The sequence below is a fragment of the Dromiciops gliroides genome, chromosome 5 (genome assembly GCF_019393635.1).
Source record: "Dromiciops gliroides isolate mDroGli1 chromosome 5, mDroGli1.pri, whole genome shotgun sequence".
Taxonomy (NCBI): Eukaryota; Metazoa; Chordata; class Mammalia; order Microbiotheria; family Microbiotheriidae; genus Dromiciops; species Dromiciops gliroides.
This window is the reverse complement of record NC_057865.1, coordinates 43,199,911-43,213,621: the sequence shown is the minus strand read 5'-3', so window position 1 is coordinate 43,213,621 and position 13,711 is coordinate 43,199,911. Positions and strand designations below refer to the sequence as shown.

Genomic DNA, 13,711 nt, shown 5'->3' with positions numbered 1-13,711 from the left:
GGCCTATAGGCCAGAGATATCAAAGAAAGAGGAAAAGGACTCACATGTACAAAAAATATTTATAGCAACTCTTTTTCAAGTGACAAAGAACTGGAAACTAAGAGGTGCCCATCAACTGGGGAACTGTTGAACAAGTTATAGTATTGTATATGATTATAATGGAATACTATTGTGCTATAATAAATAACAAAAAGGATAGTTTCTGAGAAACCTAGGAAAACTTGTATGAACTGATGAAAAATGAAGTGAGCAGGGTGGGGCCAGGTGGCGCAGTGGATAAAGCACTGGCCCTGGATTCAGGAGTACTTGAGTTCAAACCCGGCCTCAGACACTTGGCACTTATTAGCTGTGTGACCTTGGGCAAGTCACCTAACCCCCATTGCCCCACAAAAAAAAAAAAAAGTGAAGTGAGCAGAACCAGAAGAACAATTTACAATGAAAACAATATTGTAAAGATAACAACTTTAATAAACTAAAGAACTTTGACCAGTATAATGATCAACCATGATTCTAAAGGATTGGTAATGAACAGTGCACTTCCTGGTAGAGATGCCATGGACTAAGAGTGCAGAATAAGGCATATATAGTTTTTGGATGTGGTCAATGCAGAAATTTGTTTTACTTGACTATGCATATTTGTTACAAAGGTTTGTTTTTCATGTTTTCTTTTAAATTTAGAGTTGGGGTGAGATAGAAAACAGATGAAATAAAAGCACTTTTGAATTATCAGTTCTTCCAGTGGAGTAACCAGTTAAAGGACTTTTCATCATCTCTCATTGCAAACCCCTGATTCACAAACTGGAACCAGGCAGAGAATAGCTGTATATGCTCTGCATAATCCACCGGGAAGGACAAATCCAAGTGTGCTCCATACTTGTACAAAATGTAAGGGTTTCGGGGGGGCAAGGGTAGAGAGCTTTGGTGGAAGGGAGGTTAAAATCTTAATGCTAGGGGCAGCTAGATGGCGCAGTGGTAAAGCACCGGCCCTGGATTCAGGAGTACCTGAGTTCAAATCCAGCCTCAGACACTTGACACTTACTAGCTGTGTGACCCTGGGCAAGTCACTTAACCCTCATTGCCCTGCAAAAACAAAACAAAACAAAATCTTAATGCTAGCAGGTTTACTGCATAACCATCCATCTAAAGAGCATTTGCTACTAAATGATGGGAAATATATTGGAAAAACTGCTCACCAATTTGGTCTTTGAAAATTAGTCTCTTGAACCCAGAAAAATTCACTGCACCACACTACCTCTCATCCATCCTTGAACCATACTAAGTACCACTTGGAGATGTGACAACAGCAGCATTGTCATAGATATAGTTTCCCCCTCCCCCCACCTCATCAAATCTTGGGATCACTGCTTTCTAAATGAGATAAGTCAAATGCTCAGACCACACAGGTTCAATGACCGCTTGGGTTGTCCTTAACGAGTGAATTTCCTTTTACACAAGAGAGAATGAAAATGGGTCCTGGAGGAAATCAAGAAAGCCCAAATCCACTCTTGGTCATAAGCTCAATGAACTGTCTGACCTTCAAATTGTGCTTCAAGATTGTATCAGTATATTTTGCCAAGGAACAATCTACAATCACTAAATAACAATCAATGGGATTAAGAACCCATTAGGGTGATAGATGTGTATGATCGATGCATTTTCAATCACAAGTCTACATGATCTCCATTAAGAAGGGAGCATTTCTCCCACTGAACACTGAAAAATGAATGACCTTGGCTTTGTAATTTAAATCAATCCTGCCAATCCAGCTGGGTGTTGTAATAATCTACTGGATATGAAAAATCCCCAAAGCCCTAGTTAAACATGGAGTGCTGAAAAACCCATCTTAGTCAAGTCTTTTTCTGCACTGAGCCTAAGATGACCCTGGCCTTTAACTGTGCCTGTCTTCAATATTGGTCAGAATTGATTCTTCCTTTCATTGGGAATGTTTATAGCTTTGCTTCAATTTCTGTGGCAGCTTTTATCTGAAGGGTTTTATTTGGCAGTCAACTAGATAAACAGCTTGAAGACTGTTGGCTTTCTGTACTCATTCTGTCTATCTGCAATAATTTATTAAAATCATAAAAATGGATTTAAATTCAGTCCTGTGCTCCATAAAGTCAATGTCTTCCCCAAGTTCTAAAATCGGGATGACTCCACAGCAGTATAGATCAGAGCTTTAATCTGCTCTCCTGCAGATCACTTGGTATACCAAAGGAATGCTCAGGCAAGACAAGAGCATGTAAGAACAAAATGAAGGATATGCTTCTTCTTAGCTTCCATAAATTGCAATGATACAAATCACCATTTCCTTTACTTCCCCCTCTGATACAATTCCCTAACATTCAGGAACAGCAAAATAATAAGATACACCACTGAATTATCATGTTATAACAATTTTAACTCATTTGCTCTGAATCTAATAATGGATTTATTTGAACTGTATAAAACTCCTCCAATTTTTCTGCTCTCAAAAAAAAAAAAAAGAAAGAAAAAAGAAAACATAGTTGTCACTTCTCATGCTGTTGCTATTCACTTTTATTATGGCTAACCGCATACATTTCCAAAGCAGTCTGTGTTTGCCCAGTGTTTTAGAATAATTTTAATTGTCTCCTTGAAGTAACCCACAATTAGTAAGGAGTCTTTCCATTTTATGAAGAGACTGGGGAGTCTGACATCCCTTCATTCTGTTAGCTGTTTATAAACTGTTTATAGGCAATGTATTTTGTAGGCAGAGTTGTTTGGGTGTTTCATGGGAAATGTCTTTTGTGTCAAAACAAAATATAACAATATGCTGTAGGAAGCTAGGTGGTAGAATGGATTAGAGTCCTGGTCCTGGAGTCAGGACGACCTGAGTTCATATCTGGTCTCAGTGGCTTACTAGCTATATGATCTGTGTGACCTTTGGCAAATCACTTAACTTCTATTTGTCTCAGTTTTCCCAATTGTAAAATGGAGATGATAATAGCACCTACTTTCCAGGGTTGTTGTGAGGATGAAGAATATTTGTAAAGTACTTAGCACAGTGTCCGTCACATACACACCATATAAATGCTACCTATTATTATCCTAATTATTATTACTATTGCATGATCAGAGAAGTAAAATAGACCATTTGGAAAAGAGAGAATAAAAATCCTTCCCTTCCCACCCTTCCTTTCCCTCCCCTTATGACCCTTCCCCTCCCCTCCTCCTACTCCCCTTCCCCCTTCTTCCTTTCCTTTCCCTTTCTTTCTCTTCCTTCCCCTTCCCTTCCCTTCTTCTTTTCTCTATACTCTCTCTCATCAGCTCATGAAGATGACTCCTATCTCAGTTTTTCCGTCTTCATTCTCTCTTCCATCCTGATCCTTCCATCTCTATCCATCCTGAGCTTCAGTCCTTTGTTACCAATTACCTTTTGGACATTTCAGATCGGGTGTCCTAGAGACATCTTAAACTCCACATGTCTAAAACTAAACTCATCTTTTCTCCTAAACCCTTCACTCTTCCAGACTTCCCTATTTCTGTCAAAGGCACCACCATCCTTCCAGTGCCTCAGCTTTGTAATCCAGGTATTAGCCAAGACTCTTATCTCTCCCTCACCTCACCTATCCAGTCATATCCTTCCATTTCTACCTTCATAACATCTTCCATAGTTGATCGCTTCTCTTTACTCATACAGCTACCACCTAAATTCAGGACCTCATCACTTATCACTTAGATTACTGCAACAGTCTCCTTACTAGTTTCCCTGCCCCTGCCTCTGCCCAGGTCAGTCCATCCAACACACTACCGCCAACATAATTTTCCCTAAGTATAAATGTGATAATACGACTGTTCTACTCAAGTGACTCCCAGGACTTCCTATTGCATTTATGATAAAATATAACCTCCTATGTGTAGCCTTTCAAGTCCTACAAAACTTGACCCAAACCCATCTTTCCAGTCTCACTCTTTTCTCCACCTCCCACACTCAGGAATATACCCCCCAAATGACTTTCTCCCCATTCTTCACAAAGGGCACTCCATCTCTTATCTCCATGTCTTTGCTCTGGCCATCTCTCCTAGAATGCACTTCCTCCTAACTCCCAACTCAGAGTCTCTCTCTTCTTTAAAATGCAGCTCAGGCATCATCTTCATGAAGTCTTTCCTTATCCAACAAACTGTTAGTGTTTTTTGCTTCTAAACTATGAACTACTTTGGGTTTTGTTTGTTTGTTTGTTTGTTTGTTTGGGTTTTTTTAGTGAGGCAATTGGGGTTAAGTGACTTGACCAGGGTCACACAGCTAGTAAGTGTCTGAGGCCGGATTTGAACTCAGGTACTCCTGACTCCAGGGCCGGTGCTCTATCCACTGTGCCACCTAGCTGCCCCTGAACTACTTTGTATACATTTATATTTATTAACTTTGTGTTTATGCCATATACATTTTTATATGTACTTGTCTTTACCATTGAAGTATAAATGAATTGCAAATAGGAATCATTCATTCTTTGTACTTGTATGCTCCAGGACACCAGTGCTTGACCCATAGTCGATGCTTAACAAGTATTTGTTGACTGATTGATGATGAAGCCGTGATTCACAAAATTTCCCGTGCAACTTGGACAGTAACTTTCTAGACAATGACAAAGGCTGAAAATCCAGATTCAGTTCCCATTTGAATGGGAGGTCATATAAAACTTCTGATTTATGTTCCAAAGGTCCCACATTCATGGGACAACATCCTGGCATGGACAGCCTATGTTTATAGAGACATAAATGAGAATACTACATGGAAGGAGGTCAGGGTATAGGTACAAGAATGTAGAACAAAGGTGATCAATCTGACCCCACTCCCTACAGTCTTACTAAATGAAGTTCCAAGGTAATCGACATGACCCTAGTGTTTACCCTTAGTGGCATGATGGGAATTGGAAGGAAATTATTCACTCAATCCAAATAGCAGGCAGATTTGAGATAATTGAAACTAAGGAAGAATCAAAGCAGTTAAAAAGATATATTTGACTCTGAAGGACTGTTGCTAGGCTTTGGTTGTGACTGAGGCCTGACTCACAAAAGAGATAAAATAGCCCTGAGATTATGAGCTATGTCAACACTCCTTTGTATAGATGCTGATTAGAAGCTGCAATTCAACAAAGACTCAGAAGATGGCAGTAATAGCTTAGTGGAGAACCAGTAGATGGCAGTATAGTAGCGGCAATTCAGGAGAAAATTGGCAAAAATCAGTATGTACAATTCAGTGGAGAATCAGTAGGTGGCAATAGAGGCTCATCAGAAAACCTTCAGATTGGTCATAGTAGAAAAGATAGGTCAGTATCAAAAATAAGGAGGCCAGCAGATAACATTAGCAGCTCCTCAGGAGAAGCCATAAGCAGTAGCTTTAGAAGCACAGTTCCACCCAGAACCTGCTTCTGGGAGCATGGGTTGTCTGTTCTATGAATGTTCTTTATGCATATCCCCTCTCCTACCATTGTGTAAATTGGAAGGATTTTCCTTTGTTGGTTAACTTACTATTGTACCATGCCACCCCCCTCATTTATGGTCCCCAGACTCTATGTGCTTTGTGGGTCACAGCCTCAAATAATAGCTAACAAGAATCACAAATGTGTTTGCTTTTATGAGTCAGCCAGAGAAAGCAATCAGATCAAGTAAAGGCATTCTCAGAATATTATTCCCACAAATGCGCATACCCTCAGTAAGAAAAGTGGACCCGTATAGGAGATACTTGCCAAGGCACCTGCAAAGGGGAGTGCATATACTGAGAATATATGAAGCTAGGGGTTTGATATGAAGTTTTGCACATCTAGGAAACCTATGTGGCCAGGGCACATATATAAAAGGGTATCTCATATCTCTGGTGCTGCAGAGCTGCCAATATCTTCTGGAAATAACATCCTTCTGCTAAAGCTGCTCTCCACCAAGCACTGCTCTAGAATTATGACTTCCAGGCACAATGTCTTCCTTTCATCTACTCTTCAACTATCCCTCTATCTTCAGAACCCATGATCTACTACTGGTGATGCTGTGGTTAGAAAGCCTCTTCCTTTGGAGAAAGGCTACAACTCTTTCAGCCAGCTTTTTCAGATTCCCAATGTGCCTCAGCTATAATATTCAACTAAGGTACTATCTCCAGGGTTACCTGCTACTCTGTTCTCCATCTATTGGTGGAATGCTATGATTAGTAAGCCTCTCTCCTACATCAAGGACTATAGCTCTTACTTAGCCAGCATTTTTACCCAGTGTTTTCCATCTCGCCCTCAGCCAGGCTCTCATAGAAGGTAAAAGATGCTTAGACAATGATCAGTTATATTTTTTCATTCATATTTCACTTCTTCTTCTTTGAACTATTCTCTTTTCTAAATTCCTTAGTTCAACTCATATGATTTATGATCTGAAATCCATTTTAGTTCTTAGATCTTATCATATCTTCTCTCCCACTCCAGCTAGGCAAATATCCCTATAAATCTGCTTCCTCAAACATAAACCAAGTTGAATCGTACTGTGGTAAAGAAATTATTTTTAACTTTCCCTATAACAATATATTCTATGAAAATAAAAAAAGACTTGGCTTACTAGTGTGGGCTAAAAAAGGTGGTAAACTTTGTTCCACTTTCCACCAGCTACAAGTCACAGATGAATGCCATGCCTTTGTTCTGCTTAAAGTCAGTGTGGACTTCTATTTCATCTTGGGAGGGGGGAGGGGGTTACAGAGAGAAGCAATATGTGGGACCTAATAGTCTGTGATTTTGTATAGACACTGACACAAGTGGGTATTGAACCAGGAAGGAACTTTCAAAAGGCCATATTTGGCAACAGGGGAATTTAAGTTACATACATACCTCTGTATTAAGCTGGACATTTTAGAAATAAAGACTTAAAAAAGAGAAGCAAATATTACTTGAAGAAAAATGGTTTTACTGTATCATATATCAGGATCATAAAATCATAGATTTAAAAGTGAGGGTGGAAGGCATATTTCAGAAGCCATCTGGTCCAAACTCCTTTATTTTCTATTTAAAGAAACTGAGACCCAGAGATGTTAAGTGACTTACTAAGTGTCACACACACACAATTTGAGAAGTGGGATTACTTTGCCAGAATCTACCCAATGTGCTAGCAATGATTGTGAATTTCATGATAGCCATAAGAGCATGGCTCTCTACCAGGGTAGAGTTTGCTCCCTAAATGTCTCCATGGGAAGTGATTGATATTTTCTGAAAGAGGTCTGTTTCTAATCTCTTGAGGTCACTTCTATGCCTGTGAGCCCATGGTTCCATAATAGATCCAAGTCAGGTACAGCCAGAAATTCAAATAAATGGGATATAAAGGAATATGAAGGAAATAATTTAAGGCAAAAACAAAACCAAAATGAAGTCTCTTCAAAATTAAAAAAGAAGAAATAGCATTGCAACATTCATGAAAGGCATAGAGTTATTTCAGCTAATTTAATAAAATACTAAGTTGTCTAAGATTCACATAGAATACAAGCAAGAATCAATGATTTCCTTAGCATGGGGCATTTCCCATGTGAGAATTCTGCCATTGACACAGTTGGTCCTTTCACGACTGAGTTGGTAAATTCTAGGGAATAATCTGAGACATATAGAGATCAAGTGACTTGCTCAGGTTCTTCCAACAAAGAAATATCAGACAGGTTTTGAATCCAGCACCTCCTTATTCCAAGCCCAACTCTATTATACTATATTGCCTCCTCTTATTAAAAAAAATCTATCTAAAAGAACTCAAAGCAATTCAATATGGTAAAGGCAAAGAACCATGCAGTGTTGGAAATCCCCATTAGAAAAAGGCTCTCTAATTGTGAATGACTTAACTACTCTCAGCAATACAATGATCCAAGACAATCCCAAGGGACTAATGACGAAGCATACTATCCACCCCCATAGAAAAAACTGATAAATAGAGCACCTGTGGATTGCACATATATAACCTGGTTGGTGTCTTGTGGAGGGGGGAGGAAAGGGAGGGAGGAAGAAAAATTTGGAACTCTAAATCTTATGAAAATGAATGTTGAAAACTACCCTTACATGCAACTGGAAAAAAATAAATGGTTGTTGCAAATTAAAAAGCAAAACAAAACAAAAGGCTCTCTTCTATTCACTGTGGGGTGGTGGTGGTTGTTTTTGGGTTGGGTTTTTTTTTTTCAGTTTACTTTCTGAATGTGAAAAAAATTACCTGTTAGTGTTCTAACACCAAGAAAAGGCTTCTTCCCTCCCCTTAGCAAGGGGTGAAGAGGGTTTAGGGTGCTGAGGGAATAAAGTCCAACACCTGACCTCATTCTGTAACACAGGGTTTAAAACCATATGCCTGTGATCACTTTGGCAGCATATATACTAAAATTGGAACGATACAGAGAAGATTAGCATGGCCCCTGCGCAAGGATGACACACAAATTCGTGAAGTGTTCCATTTTTATAGCATTATTTTAATAAATGTTATAATACCAACCTAAAAACAAAACAACAACAAAAAAAAACCCCATATGCCTATAGTAGTTTCAAGGTTGCTAAACAGAGACTGGGGTTTTCTCGTTGGGTGATTTACTGACCATCCAGCCATATGTGAAAGTGCTTTGTAATTTGGAAACAAATATAAGAGATCACAGGACTCTGGGAGAAAGAGTGTCCATTCAAGGAAGAGGTGATGTTTCCTGGGAGCTCTGCTATCCCAATCTCGAGGGTTATTGAGGTTTCAAGTTCCAAGCACGTGCATCAAGGATCAGTAACTGGGTGAAAGCAGCCAACTGAGCTAAGGAGTGAGCCCTGGGCAGAGAAGACATCTTGACACCAGCCTCTCAGATGAGAATAACAATCTGGGTATTTTAAAAGCAATTAGAGGAAGGCTCTCCTGGTCTCTCTCTCCCTTCCTTCCCATCACATCATTAGCATTTTGTTCTGGGAAGAAGCCCAGCAGGGCACACAGCATTGCTTTACTTATATCAGGGGACCACTGCCCTTTTCCAGCATCACTCTGAGAGCCTCCCAAGTTGGAACTAGACTGCTGACACCTGATGGACTCCTTGTTACCATTTCAGTCACTTCTGGGCAAAATCGCCCAATACTTCTTCTAACCACTCTTTCCTATCCGATTATAAAATAATATTTACTTACCTGACTCAGAGGGTATTTGGAAGGATCAAGTGGCTCAATAACTTTTCTCCACAAGACTTTAATCTATTTCAAGGCTCCTAATTCCTTGAGAAGAATGTTCTTGCAGTTTCATTTAGTCTAAACTGCTTATCTTTATCCTATGTGCCAGGGGGCTTAAATCAGGCAAGCTATCAGGCATCTGGAACTTTTTTCTTGGTGGGTTATGTAGCAAAGGGCCTGGGAAGGGTGTACTCAGTGACAAGGGACTAGAGAGACTTATGACTGTGCAAGTCCTTCTTTAATAACTTTAAAAATACAGATTGTTATTCTGATCTGGGGCAAGAGAACCCATGCCCTTGAGATGATGAAGGGAGAAGCATCTCATCACTGGAGGCTGCTGAGGTGTGCATTCCCATCACTTCTCATGACCTCACTACGGGTCCTTTCCACACTTTCCACCTCATGACGATGAATGTGTTTGAACACATTCCTTTCCTCATTTCTACTGAGGGCAGAACCAAACAGTGTCTGCTTCAGGACAAAACACCTTACACGGTTACCCAAATATAGATGTAGAGCAAGAAGGAACCTTAGCCATCACCTTGTTTTTACAGAGAACAAAACAGATCACACAGGTGGAGAACCGGAGACAGGATCCAGGTCCTCCAATTCGCCTCTCAACTCCAAAGCCAGTACTCTTTCCACTGGACCACTTTATTGTTGCTGAGTCATTTTAGTCGTGTCTGACTCTTCATGACCCCATTTGGGGTTTTCTTGGCAGAGATACTGGAGAGGTTTCCATTTTCTTCTCCAGCTCATTTGACAGATGAGGAAACTGAGGCAAACAGTGTTTAAGTGACTTGCCCAGGGTCACACAATTTTTATGTGTCTGAGGCCAGATTTGAACACATGAAGAGGAGTCTTCCTGACTTCAGGCCCAGCACTCTATCCACTGAACCACCTACCTGCCCTTCACTGTACCACATAGCCTCAATAATAAAAAAGTAGCTAATGTTTTTATAGTACTGACTTTGTGCCAGGCGCTATGCTAGGTATTTTACAATGATCTCATTTGATCCTTACAACAACCCTGGGTTAGATGGATGCTGATATCCCAGTTTTACAGATGAGGAAACTGAGCCAGACAGTAGTGAATCGACTTGCCCAAGGTCTCAGAGGTAGTACACAAAAACACACACATATACATCTATATAAATGCATATACATATATATGGGGGATATGTATACAAATATGTGTATGTGTGTGTATAATACTGTTATTATTATCACGAGCAATTTTCCACTGGCAGTCAATGGGGAGTAACTTAAGAACCATTAGACATCACTGGCCCTGGATTCAGGAGGACCTGAGTTCAAATCCAGCCTCAGCCACTTGACAGTTACTAGCTGTGTGACCCTGGGCAAGTCACTTAACCCTCATTGCCCTGGAAAAAAAAGAACCATTAGACACATGTGTGTATGTGTACATATATATACACACACACACATACATATATATACACTATATGCATATATACAGGGTGAGCCAAAAATCACAATGTTTTAATAACTTTTTGAAAATTGCACTTTCTTTATTTTTTACCATTTTATAAGATTGGATTTTTCACACATAATGTAAATTCATTTCCTATCTATACTGCATATGATGCTATGGTATTGTAAATTTTTTAAAAAAGGAGTTATTAAATATTGAAACCCCTTTGTGACTTTTAGCCCACCTCGTACATATGTGTTTATATCTATCCATCCATCTATCTCTCTATCTATATTGATATCTATATCTATATGGTGGATTTGGAATCACATGAGATTGGGAATCAGGGGAGCAAGATTCTAGTCCTGGATTTTTTATAAGACTACAGGCAAGTCATCATTTAACCTCTCTAAGCCTAGGTAAGTTTTCTTCATCAGGAAGACAGGAATTATAATATTAGGTGTACTACCTATCTCCAGAGAGTTGTGGGGGAATCAAATGAAATACTGTCTATACAGTGCTTTGTAAATGATAAAGCACCTTATATAACTGGGAAGTACTATTAAAGTGGCTTGGATGATTATGGCAGGAACCACCTGTCATACCTTCCTGGTGAGGTGTTCTAACTAGTTCAAACTCATGTTATGTTTATACGTACATCACTAGTATCGTATTATTCCAATGGGACAACTAAGATAGGGGAAGATTAAAGGGACATAAAACAAACACAGAACTGAAACCTATGTCTGCTCAGGTCTAATCCTATCCCCTTCATACAATATTGACTTTCCAAAGCTTAAAATGACTTTGCAGTAAATGGATCATAGGCTAGTCGGGAAATGAAGCAAGAGAACCCAGCACTCCATGAGTATCAAATAAATGTTGATGTTGAATTGATCAACAAGCACTTACTATGTGCTAGGCACTGGGAATACAAAGAATGAAAAAAAAAACCCTCTATCCTGAAGGATTTCATGTTTTAAGGGAAGAGAAGTATGCATACATACAGGGTGTCCCAAAAGTCTTAGTGCAGTTGAGAGGTTTACACTAAGACTTTTGGGACACCTTGTATAAGGATACTGAAATACTTAAATGGTTCTGAGATCTCATCAATTTAAAAGAAAAGAAGGAATGAAACAAACATTTTAAATGACTATTATGTACCAGACAGCCTACTATGTGCTACCAATGCACTAAACACTTTACAAATATTGTCTCATTGGATCCTCCCAGCAGCCCTGGGAAGTAGATGCTATTATTATTTTTATTTTATACTTGAGGAAACTGAGAAAAACAGAGGTTGAGTGACTTGTCCATGGTCCCACAAATACTAAGCGTCTGAGACCAGATTTGAACTCAGGTCTTTATCCTAGGCCCAATGCTTCATCTGCTTGTGTCACCAAGTTATCTCTAATTTAGAAATTCTCTCCATTGAAGCAAATTGTAGCCCATCCATACCTGTACACCCTATACACCTCTCGTATATATCCTCATAAAAGTTATCCATTGGGGGCAGCTAGATGGCACAGTGGATAAAGCACTGGCCCTGAATTCAGGGGGATCTGAGTTCAAATCTGGCCTCAGACACTTGACACTTACTAGCTGTGTGACCCTGGGCAAATCACTTAACCCTCATTGCCCCACCAAAAAAAAAGAAAAAAAAAGTTATCCATAGGTGTCCACCCAATGTGCTAAAGGCCTTCCACTAGTATATATCTCCACTCTAAGGAGTGGATAACCTAGGTTACTTGCTTGAGAATAGTCCCTAGGGCTACTGTACACTTGTATGTCATAGAATTATCTTTGTGGAACTGATTTTGCCCATCTGAAGTTGAACTAAAATTCTGTCTGAAGGTAAAGGGGATAAACAAAGTGACTAATCAAGGTTTCTTCCTGACCCAAGCATCCATGATTCTTCCTAGTCCTTTAGCAGTAAACAAACCACTTCCCTCATTGTTAGTGCAACCCTACTTTGGGAAATTGTAAAGGAAAATGAGAAATTTCACAAAAGCACTTTAGACTTCTGCCCCAGAAACGTGCTGTAGGATGCCATGTCGGTACGAAAGGTGGTAATATTTGTATTACCACCATAAGCAATTTTCCATGGATCAGAATTAAATTGACAATTGATGGTGGAGAAGCTTAAGGCACCACTGCAAGGATCTCTATGGAGAATGGACTCCAATTTCTTTGGATTCGTTTGGGAGGGAGAGAATTTGGAACTCAATTTGAAAAGAAAAGAAAGTTTAAAATAAATAAAAACTGATTTAAACAAAATTTTAAAAAATCGAGGAGGTTGTACTAGGTGACCTGAGGTTCCTTCCAACTCCCATGATCTGAAGTATTAGAAGGTCCATTGTGTAGGAGGAGAAGGCTTGATCTGCTTAACCCCAGGGAGTAGAACTAAGAATACCAGGCAGAAAGTGGCAAAGAGGCATATTTTGGGCTCAAAATTAGAAAATCATTGCCAATAATTAGAGCTAACCATAAGTGAAATGGCCTGCCTCAGTGGGTCTGTCATGGAGTTTAGTCTAGCTGGGGCTGGTTAACCACTTAACTGACATATTATAGAGGAGATTCCTGGTCACATACAGGCTGGATTAGATGACCTCTAAGGTAGGTCTCTTCTGACCCTCACGACTCTGAAATTCTCTGAAATAGTTTTTTAAAATTTTAAATGGACCCTCTAGGGAACTGATGCATATAACTCTTCTAAACTGTTTGTTAAACAATTAACCATTTTGTTCATTGAAAATGAGAAATCCCATGGTACAAGAGGATTAATCATGCTCCAGGGCACATGGTTGTTTTAAGATAACCTTTCTTCTTAGGAACTGACAGGATTTGACTTTAGCCTTCTGCTGCCCTATACATTTGGGTCTTGTCATTGGTCCTCTTCAAGAGTGAAGGACGAACAACAACGTTTGAGTCTTGAAATTGGTCCTCTTCAAGAGTGAAGGATGAACAACAACATTTGGGTCTTGTCATTGGTCCTCTTCAAGAGTGAAGGACGAACAACAACATTTGGGTCTTGTCATTGGTCCTCTTCAAGAGTGAAGGACGAACAACAATGTTTGAGTCTTGTCACTGGTCCTCTTCAAGAGTGAAAGACCACCACCAACAACATTTGGGT

General features: G+C 39.6%; 1 non-coding gene across 1 annotated transcript; it reads left to right on the top strand.

The window, feature by feature from the left end:
- The first annotated feature begins 8,303 nt into the window (after positions 1 to 8,303).
- LOC122730292 lies at positions 8,304 to 8,410 on the top strand. The gene has a single exon (XR_006353477.1). It is a non-coding gene; the product is annotated as a U6 spliceosomal RNA (small nuclear RNA).
- Positions 8,411 to 13,711: the final 5,301 nt, after the last annotated feature.